Consider the following 17,500-nt stretch of genomic DNA (forward strand, 5'->3'; position numbering starts at 1 on the left):
TTTCTGAGTGTAAGACATGTTTTGTAGTGTTTTTAATCGGAGATAACGTCTCTCGGAGCGCGAAGTGAAAGCGAGGAGGTGATGACGTCAGCGAGAGTGAAGTTACTGCTAAAAAATAGAGAAGAATAAAAATAAAAAAAATGAAAGGAAATAAATAAAATGATAACATGAACACATGGAAACGAGGCAATAGCATGATAGTAATGCTGAGGTTAAATACTTAATTTATTAGAATTACTCTCTAATTGAAGATACATGTAGGTATGCATTCGATTTAATGATACGGTCTTGTCAAGAGAATCAAGAACGACAACTCTGAAATCTAAATGAAATTTTGGTTTGAAATTTTAGTACAAGACGAATAAGTTCGGGTGGAGAGTGACAAGTCGACTTCATCGATTCCTGTTTTCAACTGGTATTTAAAGGCAAAGTCGAACTCTGCGGAATTTGAACTCAGAAATTTCAATATCAAATTGAAAATATCAAAATCAGTCCTCAGTCACTATAATCGTTTCTGCTGCTGTATGGAACTATACGAAGGAGTGCCGAAAAGTTCCTGTCTTTCGGTAAAAGAAGATGCAGAGGGATCAGTTAATCATGATTTTATCCAACATATTCCCCTCTCAGATTCACACACTTATTGCAGTGGTCCTTCAGTTTTTCTAAGCCCTGTAAAAAGAACTTGGAAAGTTGGGCCTCCCAACATGCTCTCGCGATACCCTTAAAACTAGGAACTTTTCAGCACTCCCTCGTATTTCGTCGGAGCCATGTTACTGCGACGAGTTTTTCATTCAGGATTAGCTGAAACATCCTTGTTCATATATCTATTCAACCAGGTTTGTACTGGAGTTAAATACCAATTGCGACGACATCAACTACATGAGAACCATCGAACACTCTATTGATAGTCTGGTATTATGTCTATTGGTCGGCAGTCAAAGTGCAGAAGGCTTATATTCCAGGCCTGCAATTTACAGATAGACCTGGCTACCTGCTGTACTCCACCAAATTCCGTTAAAACTAATATCCTTGTGTGTACATGCACAAATGCATCGTCTGCCTGCAGGCAACAGCTTCTATATATGTACATGTACATACTACATACATACTTACGTACATATTTATGCATTCGTGTATGTATATATATATATATATATATATATATACGCGTGCACATGCACACATATATGCATCAGTAAGTATATACATAGCTACATAGATACACACAGACACACACACACACACATATATATATATATATATTAGTGGGCATGTATAAGCATATATGCAAAAACAGGTTTACCCAAAGATGTGTGTGCGTATTATTGTGTTTGCATGGGCATATATGTGTATGTATGTACGTATGCATATGTATGCATTTATGCATGTGTGTACACATATACATATATATATATACAGTGCATGTATAAGTGTATTTGTATATATGTATGTATATATATATATGTATATATATATATATATATATATGTATGTATCTATGTATGTATATACATACTGATGCATATATATGTGTGTGTATATATATATATATATATATATATATACACACACACATACACACATACAGACATGGATACATATATACATATACATATTGTTGTTTGTAAGTGTGTATGTTTAATGTTCAGCTTTGTGGAATTAGTACGATGCATGCAAGCTTAAACGTCACAGGTAGCTTATGAAATTAAGTGGCTTTAAAATGGCCGTTACGCTAATCCCCACTCTTAGCGGGAGAGACCCGAGTAATCAGTGTTTGAAGTCAACTCCTCACCTTCAAACACATATCTCTAGAAGCAATAGTGACATGTCAGAGGAAAGTGAATTGGCATAGTTTACGACTGCTTATCTATCTATCTATCTATCTATCTATCTATCTATCTATCTATCTATCTATCTATCTATCTATCTATCTATCTATGCATGTATGTATTATGCATGCATAATAACGAAAAAAAAATTTTTTTGAGTGGACAACTAACAAAGAAAAACTTCTGAGTAATTATGAAATGCTCTGAGAGACTCCCTATTAATTATAAGAATTCTGAGTGGACTTGTAATTACGTAAAATTTCTGAATGATTCCATAATGATAATAAGGAAAGGCGGATTCAACCAAGTCTGCGAAAATATCAGACAGGGCTCGTAATAATGGCTTCAAATTTTGGCTCAAAGTCAGCAATTTTAGGGGAAGGGGTTAGTCGGTTACGTTGACCCTAGTGTTAAACTGGTACTTATTTTATCGACGCCGTGGGACGAAATGCAAAGTCGACTTCAGCTGCCTTTGTAATCAGGACATAAAGAGCCGTAAGAAACATTACTAAGAACTTCGTTCAACTCGCTGACGATTCTGTCCGTTCGTCGCTGTGACCTGGGTCCGTAATCATAACGAGTAAGGAAAGACTTGGACGTGGAGATTTTCAAGACTATCAGACGTTAATTGCCATACTTGTGACACATACTAATCCAAAGTACAAGTTTTCGGCAACACCATAGTGATGCTATTTTAAACTTATTATCAACAATGTACTGATAAGTCTAAAATATCCTCACACGAATGAGACTTATTTATTTATCTATTTATTTATTCATATTTCATTCTTAGTAAATTATTTATACTCGTTTCTATGTTTGTCTGTTCAGGGTGAAAACAGATAAGAAAAGGTGACGGAGGTGGCGATAGCTGGTGCTAGGGGTGGGGCAACGGAGGTGGGGGTTGACGGTGGTGTTGGTGGCGGTGATGATGACAGGCAGGGTGGCTGTGGTTGTGGTGGTGGTGGTGGTGCTATTGATGTCAATAGCTATGGTGATGGCGACAGTTTAGAGATGCAGTGGCATCGGTGGTGGTGGTGGTGGTGGGGGTGGTGTCGGTGGCAGTGTGGAGGTGGTAGCCAGGATGGTGTTTGTGATATTAATTAGCGGTAGTGATAGCGATGGCGGCGGCTGGAGTGCACAGCGTTGGTCGTCATCATCGTCGTCATCATCGTCGTCATCATCGTCGTCATCGTCGTTGTCATTGCTTTAATCGCCGTCTCCATCATCATCGTCGTGGTTGTCCTTTTTGGATGACTGGGTGTGGACAGGGTAAGGTTGGTGTTTGATGCATATTCCAGGGAAAGCGAAATGAAAAAATTAAAAAATGGCGCGCGAGACGAAAAGGAAACGAAAGCGAATGAGATAAGAAAGAAAGAGAGAGAGAGAGGGGAGAAGGAGGGAGAGAGAGAGAGAGTGAGAGAGAGAGAGATAGAGAGAGAGAGAGAGAGAGAGAGAGAAAACTAGTCATAGTCCCTTGGTAATATATGTAGAACTATTACAGTTTTATCTAATATAACTAAACTCACTGAATATGGACGACTATTCAATGATTACGAGGTACGTTCAAAAACTATCTGGCCTTGGGGCATAAAAAAACAAAACAATTTTGTACATTCTCAAATTTTATCTAATCCCCTTCAATATACTCCCCTTGGGTGTTGACACACTTCTCTCAACGGTTCTGCCATTGATGGTAATACCTCTAGAACGCCATCTCTGGAACGCTGTAGAGATCCGCAGTCGCTTTTCTCTTAATTTCCTCACGCGATTCAAATCGCTTCCTTTTCAGCGTGGTTTTCAGATTGGAGAAGAGTCAGAAGTCACACGGGAGTGTGGTGAGCTTATCGAACAAGCGGTGTGTTGTTCTTGACCAGGAAAGCTTAGATTATGTGGGCAGAATGAGCGGGGGCATTGTCGTGATGGAATTGCTAATTCTTCACCGCCCACATGTCCGGCCGATTTCGACGCACAACATCACGAAAGCGACGTCTAACTTCCAGGCAGTATTCCTTATTGACTGTTTGGTCTGACACAGACTACCAACTACTAATAGTATTTGTTATTGCTGTTGTAGCAGTCATGTTTGGAGGGACGGAACAAAACGCTTCTTTCCTCACTCCGAGAAGAAATATTTTGTTGGCTACACATGATAGAAATTCTCAACGACTAAAATTCCTTGCGATAAACCCCACAAACAATATTCAGGGACCCCGGTAAATTAATTCGCTGCTTTTTTCTGTAACTTGCACTATTATCGATCCCTTTTGAGTAAATCAATGTCTTCATAGAAGCAGTTGCATTTCTTCTTAATTACAAGCAGCATTATTATTCCTTTAGCTGAACTAATGTTTTTTCTTTTAATCACGACACCAAAGACTGTGCAATATCTTAACTTTTCCGTTCGCTTCTGAACAACGTGAAAGTCATTTTGGTATTGTTATGTCACTTTTGTGATCTGTATCATGGAAGCTAATGTCGGCCTTACTGTTGTGTTATCTGCTAATCCGTTTCTATGTCATCCATCGCATTGTCATATCTTCGCATTGTTATAACTTCGTATTGTTGTATATGTACATATATATACACACACACGTACCTACCTACATACACACGCAAACACACGTATGTATGTACGTATATCATATATATATATATATATATATATATATATATATCTATATATATATATATATATATATATATATATATAAGTATGAATATATGTATGTGTGTGTATATATATATATATATATATATATATATATATATATATATATATATATGTGTGTGTGTGTGTGTGTGTCTGTGTGTGTGCATGCATGTATATATGTCTGCATATGTATATCAACATATATACACGCATCCGCCAGAAGTTTTTTCTTTAACGAATTAAAACAGAAGCCAGGTATATTTAATAGAGATTACTTATCTTATTGCGTCTTATAGTAATATGTTTGTGCTCGCGCATACACACACACACACATACTCTCTCTATATAGATATATATATATATACACATACACTATATGTTTACTATGTTTATACACACACACACACACATGTATTTTAAATTTGTTTACGGGAAACGCTTTGTATATGTAAATAAAGCTCCTATTCCATTATGCCTGCCACAGTCTAATGATGCTGACTGGTGAACCAGTTTTTGAAGGTTGCACCGAGCTGAACTGATATAATGTAGGATAAATATAGTAATAATAACAATAATCTTTGGATGGAATTTATAAATATTCTGATGCATCGCTACGCGCGTTTCCACAAATCACGTGTCTCTTAAGATCACAGTGCGATGATTAAAGTGTAGTTCGTAGTATCCGTGGGAATCTGGTTGATCATTATCATTGATTCATTTCTTCAGGCGATGTGTTATATCTCCTGAAGGAACGATAACATAGACCAAATGATCGCGCCATTTTTCTTTCTGGCTTTACACAGTGTAAGCATGGCCACTCCACCAACAATGTGCACCAAAGAAGAACAAAGAGCAGTGATCCGAGAGATGGTAATGGTGAACCGGTTCACCATCACCATCTCTCGAGCTTGCTGAATCTTCTCGTCAGTGGTGGAGGTTGACAGGCGTCTTGCTTCCTCTTCGTGCGTCACCTTTGTCCGACCACTTTTAAACTTCTCGATCCACTCATTCACACTTCTACGTGGTAGTGCACTATCCCCGTATTGTGCTAAAAGCCTCAGATGAATTTCGGTACCTGACACACCTTCCGACCAGAGAAATCGGATCACTGTTCTTCGTTATTCTTTGGTGAGCACATTGCTGGTGCAGCGGCCATACTTACACTATAAAATCCGAAAGAAAAATGGCGCGATCAGGCTCAAACTTCAATCACGTGACCACAATAGTACCAACTATAAGCACGCATGCGCAGAAGGTAGTGTGATAATAAAGACATGTTATGGCGAAAGTGCGGATAATTTTTGACTTTCCTCTAGTGCGTGTATATATATATATATATATATATATATATATATATATATATATATATATATATATATATATATATATATATGTATATATATATATATATATATATATATATATATATATATATATATATATTATGATTGACCGTTGACTGAACACTATTCAATTTTTTTTCTCCGTGTTTTTCTCCTTGTCTCTGTATTCTTTCTGTTGAAGAGCGTAGCTCGAAACGTCAAAGACTTTCCGTATTCCCGAGCGTCATACTAATACATCCTTTTGTTGTTTACACCACCTGTCCTCGTCTGTTGTTATTATTTGTATATTCTCCCATATATATATATATATATATATATATATATATATATATATATATATATATATATATATATTGATGTGCAGTATACATATACGTATATGCATACAGATATATACACAGACACACACACACACACACACACACACACACACACACACACACACACATTTATGTAATGCTAAATATATAAAAGTTACCCACTTTAGTATACGAGTGTACTAAAGAGACAGTTACACCCATTACATAAATAATTAAGTACACACACACTCACATATGAATCCACCGACAAATATCTACGCGCGCTCTCACATATACGCAAACATACACCCATATATCAGCAAACATTAACTCCAGCGCACATATTCACAAATCCCTCGAACTGTCTTGATTGCAAACAAAGGAGCTCTGTCGCTTTTTTTAGTAAACAGCTTGAAGTCGGCGAAGAAGAATTTAAATGAATCTCAAAGAAAAATATATAATCGCACGTATCATCTATATGTCTGTTTGTCTATTTGTGTGTACGAGTGTTTTATTTATTCTTTTATTCTTTTACTTGCTTTAGTCATTTGACTGCGGCCATGCTGGAGCACCGCCTTTAGTCGAACAAATCGACCCCCCAGGACTTATTCTTTGTTAGCTTAGTACTTATTCTATCGGTGTCTTTTGCTGAACCGCTAAGTTACGGGGACGTAAACACACCAGCATCAGTTGTCAAGCGATGTTGGGGGCGGGGACAAACACACACATATTTATACGACGGGCTTCTTTCATATATATACATATATATATATATATATATATATATATATATATATATATATATATATATATATATATATATATATATATATATATATATATATATATATATATATGGCTATATATTCTTGTGTTTGGGTTTGTACGCATGTACTTCAGTGAAGAGTACGAAAGCTAGAGTGAAAAATAAATTTGGAAAGGCAAAACTGAAAGGAAAAAAAGAAAAGGCGGAACGAAAGAAAGAAAGAAAGATGAAATGAAAGGAGAAATACATGAAAGCCAATTTAATGATTCAAAGAAAAATAAAGAAAACAGAGAGAAAACATCGCGAGGGAGAGAAATGGGGAGCGGAAAGCATTGCGCAGATATTAACTGAAAAACACAGGTTTATCACAGATTGAAAATGTAGGCAAAAACCACAAAAACCCTTGTCTACGTCACGAATTTATAAGGTTCCTGACAGGAAAAAATATATTTTATAATTTGCCAGGAGTGATGATAGAGGCGGTGTAGGTTGGTAGCTGTGTATGTAGTATGTTAAAAACACTAAACTATTGTCGGCGGTCAACCTACAATGTTTTCATTGTTTGGTTTCAATATAACACAGAGGACATGTTTGTGTATTACACCGCTTATTGGCTTTTACGTCGACAGTGGAGTGATGAAAGGATTTCCTTTCTTTCTTTTTCTTATATAGTACATATGTTTGTATGTACATACGTACGTACGTAGGCACGCACGTACGTACGCATGTATGTATGTATGTATGTATGTATGTATGTATGTATGTATGTATGTATGCGTGTATGTACTATGTATGTGTATATGTGTGTGTATGTGTGCATATGTGTGTATATATTTATATATGTGTCTGTATATGTATCTATATGTATGTATACATGCATGCATGTATGTATGTATTAGTATAAAACAGACAATGGGGGGAATACCTGTTCAAAATAGAAAAATCGTAAAAAAGATCGTAAAAGATCATAAAATATATTGAGAATTGATGCAAAGCTAATTATGAATTTTATTTATTTATTCATTTAATTATTTATTCATTCATTCATTTATTGCCACCCTGCCAGGGATACAACAAGGTCATGGGACTGCAGCATGGTGGGATGTGAAGCGGTAGCGGAAGAGCTTGACTGAGCCAACAGTGCTTCTGACATTGATGCTGAGTGGAGGAATCCTGAAAGATCAACGGTCAGGATCAGCAAGGCTCTATCAAGAACTACCCCTACGGACGCGGTGCATCCATAGGAGTAGCGTCCATTGTTGTGTAATCAGTTAATGACTCAATCTCTCAATTCAAATTCATAATAATGGGATTGGATGGCGACAGAGAGTCATGGGAATCCGTAGAAGCAGCGAAAAGAAATCTATATTCATTAGATATAGGATTCGATGGAATTTAGGCTCTTTAACACGCAGGGTGTTCGGGCTAAATTTGACGATTCTGTAACGCCTGCTTTTTTTTTTTAGGAACAGCTTGATGCTTGATGTATTTGGTGCAGAGTCAACGGCGTTGGAGATAATAATGATTGAAGTTGTAGAAGAGAAAAAAAGTATCTGACATGAAGGAGTGGAAGCCATTTGAATATTGGAAAAGAGTTACTTGTGCCATGATGATTCGCGCCGGGTGTCAAAATGCCGGTATCATGACTGCTGTTCAATGCTCCGTGAACGATAATGTAATCACCACCAAATCGCAAGACCTCAGCACAAATTCCATCCCTTCTAGGTGCTCTACCAAGATTCAATTTACTTATTGTTGTCATTACCTCATCTATTGAGGGCGTGGAATTTAAGGAGTCAATGATACATACATACATAAATGCGGTGTATGGTCTTGTGGTAAAGGTGCGCGATAATGGCTTCGGTTCCTACTGTGCGGTGTGTTGTGTTCTTCACCTCTTTTTGTTTATAAAATAGGATTTATAACTGATAGAGATTTTTGCCTAAAGAACATTTGTATAGTGTCGGCAGAAAACGAGAAGGTCTTTTTTTATTGGAGATATGAGAAACCCTCTAACTGCAAAGCTAGAGTTCGTTGCTTGTGGCAACGTAATTGAAAATATTCCTCATAACCATTCACATTTGCCAAACCTGAGCATCCGTAGATGTACTTTCAAATCAGTTGAGAACGTAAAGGAATGCGAAATACAATCAGATGGAGCGTTCTGTATCGTACTTAATAATTGTACGAACGATCTATCTTTAAGTTCATGCAGTGCGTTTGTACTATAAACACATTATCAGGCCGTGTTCAGCGAATAAACAGGCGCAATAATGCTACAAATGATTTAACACTAACGACAAAAGGTGATAAATTTTAATCTTTACAAAGTGACGATTTTTGTATTAACGGATTATTCTTGACAACTTTTTTTCTTTTTGGTATATTGTTTTAATTTTTAATATTTTTACTAGATAGAAATTTTTAGCAACTTTGTATATAATAAATTGCTTTATATTTAAACGAATTTGTGTTGCTTTTACTGAAAAATAAAAATAAAAATAATTTCCGATAATTGAATGTCGAAAATTTCACTTTTGGTATTTCGACTTGTCGCCATTTTGTCTTGACGGTGTTTTGTCCTTTCGTTATTTGATTGTCGTTATTGTAACTGTCGGCATTTCGACTTTCAGCGTTCAGTCTGCACACGTAAATCAGAAGAAGTGAGATGTTGTCACATTACAGACGCCAGAATTCATTTTAAATGACTGGTCTGAAACGAGAACCGGGTAAATATCTGATGACATAATGGCACTGACAATAACAGCTGTTGCAAAAATGGCCGCAAGTATTTCGTAATCATTATTATTTAGTAAAGGTATATTACTTCTTGTTCGGAAATATTGTGTCTGTCTAACGTTCGATTAGCTTTGTTTTACTGGAATACTGGTGTACATGATTAGTTTTAATCTAACTCGTCTATAGTACTCCTTCTTTATCTTCTTCTAAGAACATTACCACTGTATCTTATGCCTACAAAGTAATCATGTTTTATAACTCTTCTTCTCTACGATGACTGTTACTAATACGAAAAGAAAAAGAATCGTTCGGTTCTAATTAAAAACATTCTCAACTATGTCTCACCGCTTCACTTTCCAAATTCACTGGCGGTTTCAAAGGATGGTGATGTTATGAATAATAAAATCGCTTGGTCCGTTACAAATAGCGTGTTTCACTACATTAATGGATCAAAAAGTGTTATCTATGTTTTTTTCCAAGTATAGCATTTTGTTACAGCATTCTACGATTTGGAACAAAGGATCAGAACAAAGGATGGGATTCTTTTCGACATTCCTATCGATAGTTACTGAAAAATTTCAACTACCAACAAACTAAAATAGTTCCCCCACCTCTATGTAATGAATTTGTTATATTTCAAAAGATGAGCATATAAATAAACGAATGAATAAATAAATAATACGTTTGTTTGTTCACTAACACTAAAATCTTCATTAACAACAACTGCATCACGAGTTTATGCGTTTTATACTGTAGACATGTAAGTACCGCGTGTTTTTACTCGGCAAAAGGTGAAAATATGTGTTCTACATCATAATTGAATAGATGAATGTGTAAAGTATTTTCTATTGGTTTTCTCGACAACCAGTCAAAATTTTGTGTACATGTATCACGAGGTGTTTGAGATTATTTTTATTCATATATTGTCAAGCTGTTTCTCTTTATCAATCGTTTGAAAAATCGGAACCGTGAAACACGGAATTACGATTCAAACAGCCCCAGTCAGCTTTCAATAAAACCAACAAGCAGCTCTACTTTATTTATCGAGTACTTTCTATCGCGTTTGTAAACACAAACTTCACCAATCCAGATACATGTACATACGCACGCACGTACATACATACACATACATACGTACATACGTACATACATACAATACATAGATGCCCACATATACATATATATATATATATATATATATATATATATATATATATATATATATATATATATACGCGCATGCACGCGCGCGCGCACACACACACACACACACACACACACATCTGCAGAACAGAGTCGCATGCGGCAAAAATCAATAAACGATATATACCAAGCTAGCTTTGGTTCCAAGAATCGGTCAGAAATCGATGAATGGCATCGACAGAAGTGTTAACCGTTGCTGCAACTCTTGTTTTGCGTCTGTCTTGTCTGCTATATTCTTTGCTTTTGGTTGAGGCGGGGGACGGCGAGCGGGGTGGGGTGGGGGTGGGGGAGGGGGGCTTCTATCGTTATAGTTGTTGTCATCCTCGTCGTCGTTGTTGTGGTTCGGGATATCGCTGTTGATGATGATGATGATGTTGGCGATGTTCGTTACTCTCCTGGTTTCTTCACCTGGCTTCTGTCTATTAGTCTCTCTCTCTCTCTCTGTCTCTCTCTCTCCCGTTCTCTGTTTTTCTCTTCTTTTCTCTCATTCTATTTATCCATGTCTCTATTTACCTGTTTATTTCCAATTGCATTTCACTTTTCTTTCTTTCTGATTGACTTTCTCCGTTTCTCTCTCTCTCTGTCTGTCTCTCTCTCTGTCTGTCTCTCTCTTTGTCTCTCTCTCTCTCTCTCTTTGTCTGTCTGTCTCTCTCTGTCTGTCTGTCTGTCTCTCTCTCTCTCTCACACATATATACACATGCACACACACAATCTCTCTCTCTCTCTCTCTCTTCCACTCTCTCTCTCTCACTCTCTCTTCCACTCTCTCTCTCTCTCTATCTATTTTGCTTGGCTATCTCTCCTTGTCTTACTCCCTCTCTCACAATTATTTAATCTCTCTCTTCCTGTCTCTCTCTCTCTCCCTTCGTCTTTCTCTGTTTTATTCTGTCTATCTGCTTATCTTGACCCTACTTTAATCTCTCTTTTCCTTCCTTCTATACTTCACTCTTTTTCTTCCCCTCACACTCTCTCTGTTACACATATTTACACCTCTCTCTCTCTCTCTCTCTCTCTCTCTCTCTTAACTAATCCATCTGCCTCTTTCTCTCTATATCATTCTCTATCCGCCTGGATATATCCTTTTCATATCTCACTCTCTCTCCTCCTCTCTCTATTATATCAATGACTTTATTAACATCAAACATCTCTCACTCTTTCTCTCTCTCTTTTCTCTGTCTTTCTGCTTGTCTGTCTCTCTCACTGTCTGTCTGTCTGTCTCTGTCTGTCTGTCTCTCTCTCTTTCACTGTATCTTTGGCAATGTGTTTTTCTATCTCTGTCTGTCTCTCTCACTGTCTGTCTGTATCTCTGTCTCTCTCTCTCTCTCTCTCTCCCTCTTTCTTTCACTGTATCTTTGGCCATCTGTCTATCTCTGTCTCTCTCTCTCTTTCTCTGTCTGCCTCTCTCACAATCCGTCTGTCTGTCTCTCTGTATGTCAGTCCAACTAGTTGGATTTGTCTGGATGTCTGTTAGTCTTTCTATGTCTGTCTATTTCTTTCTGTCTCTCTTTCTCTCTCCGTGTCTCTCTTTCTCTGCCTACTGTCTGTCTCCTCTTTTTCTCCTCTCTCTCTCTCTCCTCTCTTTCACTTCTCTCTCTCTCTCTCTCTTCTCCCCCAATCTCTCCTCCTCCCCTCTCTGTTATTCTCATACTCTTTCCCCTCTCACTGATCTTATAGTTATCAATGTTGACTGTCGTGGTGCCAGTACACGTACTTTGGTGCAGTAAAGGTGGTAGTTTCACCGTTGTGACGGTAGCATGGGTAGAGTGTTGTAGTGAAGGTGGTAGTGTTATCTTCGCAATTGAGTGCGTGTTGTTATTGCTCTTTAGCCCTGGGTCAAGCTTCATCAGGCTTCATCCTACAGATCTGTGATCAAAGACGTTCCAGCTTTGACCAACTGTATGTTTTTATTTATTTATTTATTTATTTTCTTTTCGTCTCTTTTCTCTTCCACGCATTATTTATTGTGACCTTCGCATTTAGTGGGACATAAGGAAAATCTAGTCGTTATTTCTAGCCGATCGAAAGACCACCTAGAAGTCCCCTTGCGTCGGAATATTAGCGAGTGTAGTTTTGGCTGTAGCAACAGTGGTTGTTGTTGTTGTAATTGGTTGTAGTGGTGGTGATGGTGGTGGTGGTGGTGGTGATGGTGGTGGAGGTGACTACTGCTTGTGATGTTGGTGACTGCTGTTGGTGCTGGTGGTGGTGATGTTGCCATTGGTCGTGGTGGTGGTCATCGTTGTAGCGGTTGTCGTTGTGACCATCGTTACAGTAGCAGTGATAGTGTTGGTGCCGAGGATGTTAAGGGCATTGTTGTTGCAACAGCAACAACAGACAGTGTAGTAGTAGTAGTGGTAGTAGTAGTAGTAGTAGTAGTAGTAGTAGTAGTAGCAGTAGCAGTGGCAGTAGCAGCAGCAGCAGCAGTAGTAGTAGTAAAGTAACGGTAGCAGTAGTAGTCGTAGTACTAATAATAGTAGTAGTAGTAGTAGTAGTAGTAGCAGTAGCAGTAGTAGTAGTAGTAGTAGTAGTAGTAGTAGTAGTAGTAGTAGCAGCAGCAGTAGCAGCAGTAGTAGTAGTAGTAATAGTAGTAGTATGTGGCGGTTAAAGCAAGCGATCATCTGAAGTAGCAGGGATCGAAGTGGATTGATCGAGTCCTGTGAAGCCGATTGCGTTGCGTTGTTACCATTGGTCGATCTGGTGTGAAGACGTTTCGCTCTCGTCGGCTCCAAAGATAAAAAAGTGATGCCATCGCAGTGAATCAAAGTGAGCTGAATGACAGACAGTACTTTAATTAGATTAATTAGCTGATTAATTAATTACTTCGAATATCTTTTATATATGTTATCTTTTTCTTCTTTCAGTCATTAGACAGCGCCATGCTGGAGCACTGCCTTGGAATATTTTAGTTGGAAGGAATCGACCCCAGTGTTTGATATCGCTTTGTAAAACCCGGTACTTATTCTATCGACCTCTTTTGCAGAGCCGCTAAGTTACGGGAACATAAACACACCTGCACCGGTTGTCAGGCGTGTGAAAGTATCTTGACTTCCCATCATGGTTCTCGAAAACTGGACCGTCTTAGAGGTTGTAAACGAGAATCAGGCGAACAACCGTTCCTCCCCTAACTAAGCTTTAAAAAAAGTTTAGTAAAATAAAATTACAGCTTCTACATGGCATGTTGCATCATCACTCATGTGATGCAACATGTTGCATTACTCTAGACAATCAGAAAATTACAAAAAACAAACGATAAAGACAATAAGTCTTTTCCTCCTTTAGACAAGATCTGTTCTTTGGTCAATCATTAATCATTAACAGATGGTGATAGGGGTGGGAAGTGCTAGAGTGAAAAGAAGGGTAGGGGGAAGAGGAGGTGGAGAAGAAGAAGAACAACAACAACAACGACGACGATGACGACAAGGACTGCATCAGCAGCAGCAACCACGTCGACGGCGACGATGACCGCAGCAGCAACAACAAAAACAGCAATGGCAACAACAACAACAATGACAGCGACAACAACAAGACAACGAAAGAGAGAAACGAATGTCGGCGGGTGATTTTTTTGTTTTTTTTTTGTTTTAACTCTGAAGCTTTTTTTTTTTTTTTTTTTGCTATTCAGAATAAATTTATCACAATTTTAGTATTTCGAGAAGCTTAGTTTAAGATTGTTCAGAGAATTTATATCTTGTTTAAATGCACATGCCACCATGCATATTTAATCGATCCAGCCGGCATTTGAATATACATGCATGCATACATACATACATACATACATACATATACACACACATATATATATATATATACATACATACATACATATATATGAGAAAAGAGATGACAAAGGAACAAACGACTATCTTATGAACTTCATTAGCTTACAGCTGTTTCTACAATAGAGTACGCGTCCGATTGCGTGTGTAAATCTATATGTTTCGTCTTAACGTCTGTTTCGTACACACACACATATTTGTATGTTTAGTCCGCATTTTGCTGGTATCTTAGTTTTATTATCATTATTTTCAAGAGAAATACATATTACATCCTCGATTCGATCATATTTCCACGTTTTCTCGCCTCTTCACCCCGCCCCATCATCAACCCCACCGCCACCACTGCCCTCACCACTTCCACCACCATCATCATCCTCATCATTACCCTTATCACTACATCACCCTTACCATCGCTACCACTTTTAACACTACCACCACCACCACCATCACCACCACAACCACTACCAACACCAACACCACCTCTATCACTATCAATATCACCACCAACACCACCACCACCACCACCACCACCAGTGGCCCCATCCCACTAAGCTAAACATAACCACTGCTCTCACCACCCGGAAGAAACATCATCGCCATTGCTACTACCACATAAACTACAACCGTATGACCACATATACTACCACTGACACTAACACCGCCAATACTTCTACCGCTGCTTCTATCAACATCTTCAACACATCCAGCATTTCCTATCCCCACCATATTCTTATTTATTTCATTCTTCGTATACACACACACACACACACACACACAGAGAGGCACGCGCATGTGCGTATATATATGTAGGTTTGTATGTGTGTATTTATGTAGATTTACATACATATGTATACATAGTTGAGTGAACGTATGGCCTGATAGATGGATAAATGGATGGATTTATGTGTCTACGTACGCATGCACGTATGGGTGTGTATGTATGTATATATATATATATACATATATATACATACATATATATATATTATATATATATATATATATATATATATATATATATATATATATATATATATATATATATATATATATGTATATACATACACACACGCACAGATACACAAGCATATATATATATATATATATATATATATATATATATATATATATATATATATATATAGATGTACACACAAACACATACATACATATATACATACATACATGTGAGAGAGTGTATTTTACATTTCCTTTATATCACGCTTTCTTTCATTGATTGATTCTACATCTCTTTTTCGTTATCTTTCAGATGTTATCTCCAATTCACGCCGTTTTTAAATAATCGATCTTGCCGTTACTAATACGTCTTGTACTGGACTGTTTTTCCCCATCTTTCAGTTCATCAATTCGCTCTGTTCGATTGTGGTTTGATGTTTTTTTATTTGCTTTCTTTTTCTTTCATATTTTTCTTTCCTTTTTCTTTTTTTGCTTTTGCTTGCCACCCGTTTACTTGGATCGCCTGCCAGCATTGAATGTTTCGTCTGCTTGCTTACAATGTCCGTCTGCAAGATTTAAAAAAAATGTCCTCTGTTTGTCTATTGGTCTATTGACTGCTGATACGTATGTATATATTGTCAGCCAGCCTGTGCGTCTATTCTCTCCTAACACACACACACAGACACACAGACACACACACACAAACACATACATACATACATACAAAACGGGTTTCCACATAACAAGCTCATTCACAAAGCATTGATCAGTCTGGGGCTATGCTAGAAGACAACTTGTCCAAGGCGTCACACAGTGGGACTGAACCTGCAACCACGCAGTCACAATTAGTATTTTGTTTCGTGTATAAAATGTCACTTTAGCCATCATTCTATATTAATACATTATCACATTAGAAATGTATATATTTTTATATAGACTGAGCTCTCTGTTGAAATGCTTTATACCAGGAAATATTTTCGTTATACTTTGTTTCTATATCCGCATGCCTTTCTATCTTTTTATGTATGTATGTATGTATGTATGTATGTATGTATGTATGTATGTATGTATGTATGTGTGTATGCATGAATACACACATTCATATCCACCCTCCACGCACAGCATACAATAATGCAATTTAAATGGGATGTTCTGTGATGTTCTTAATGCTAAGTGACGTAAAGAACACTTCTCTATTTGGAAACACACCTATATTCACGCACAACAACTTCCACAAAGCCACGCGCAGGTGTGTCTCTATGTATGTGGAAGTGCACATATGTGTGTGTGAGAGTGTGTGTTACACATATATACATTAACACTTATATATGTGCATACATATGCACATGTACTTATATTCATATACATATAAGTATATATATATATATATGCATACATACGTAATACTTACATTTATATATATTTATTATATATATATATATATATACACATACGCACATACATAATTTACAGTACTCTATATAAGTTCATAATTCCAAATATATCGATAAAAGGTTAAAGAAGTGGACATACACACACACACACACACACACACACGTATATACACACACATTTATTCAAATACAAGCATACCCACCTTCACACACACACACGTATTTAGGTGAATGCGTTTGGATGTATATACAAATTACAAAGCGTATATGCGTGTGTTTTTTTAGGCATGTCCTACACACACACGCACGCACGCACGTGGCTGAGTGTAGAGAGGCGGAGGCTAAGGTAACCTCCACCCACATTATATCTCCATAGTGTAATTAATCCGATCTCTTTAACCTTTATCGATGTACTTGATCACTTGATCGTCGCCAACCCATTCTATTATTATCAACAGTAAGGCCGTTGTTTTATTAACCATGATATAAATATAAAATGTATTGTGACGATGAAAGACGATGGTGGTGGCCGTGACGGTTGCAG

At 37.3% G+C, this 17,500-nt stretch overlaps 1 protein-coding gene across 1 annotated transcript in view; it reads left to right on the forward strand.

Annotated features, from left to right (window-relative positions):
• The first annotated feature begins 9,095 nt into the window (after positions 1–9,095).
• Positions 9,096–17,500, forward strand: part of LOC106871978 (uncharacterized) — a 61,540-nt gene continuing 53,135 nt past the window's right edge. The window contains exons 1-2 of the mRNA XM_089343060.1: positions 9,096–9,196; positions 9,524–9,708. The gene's annotated coding sequence lies outside the window, so the exon portion shown is untranslated. The remainder of the gene's footprint in view (positions 9,197–9,523; positions 9,709–17,500) is intronic.

Source organism: Octopus bimaculoides, chromosome 26, assembly GCF_046866305.1.
Source record: "Octopus bimaculoides isolate indiv1 chromosome 26, ASM4686630v1, whole genome shotgun sequence".
NCBI classification, from domain to species: Eukaryota; Metazoa; Mollusca; class Cephalopoda; order Octopoda; family Octopodidae; genus Octopus; species Octopus bimaculoides.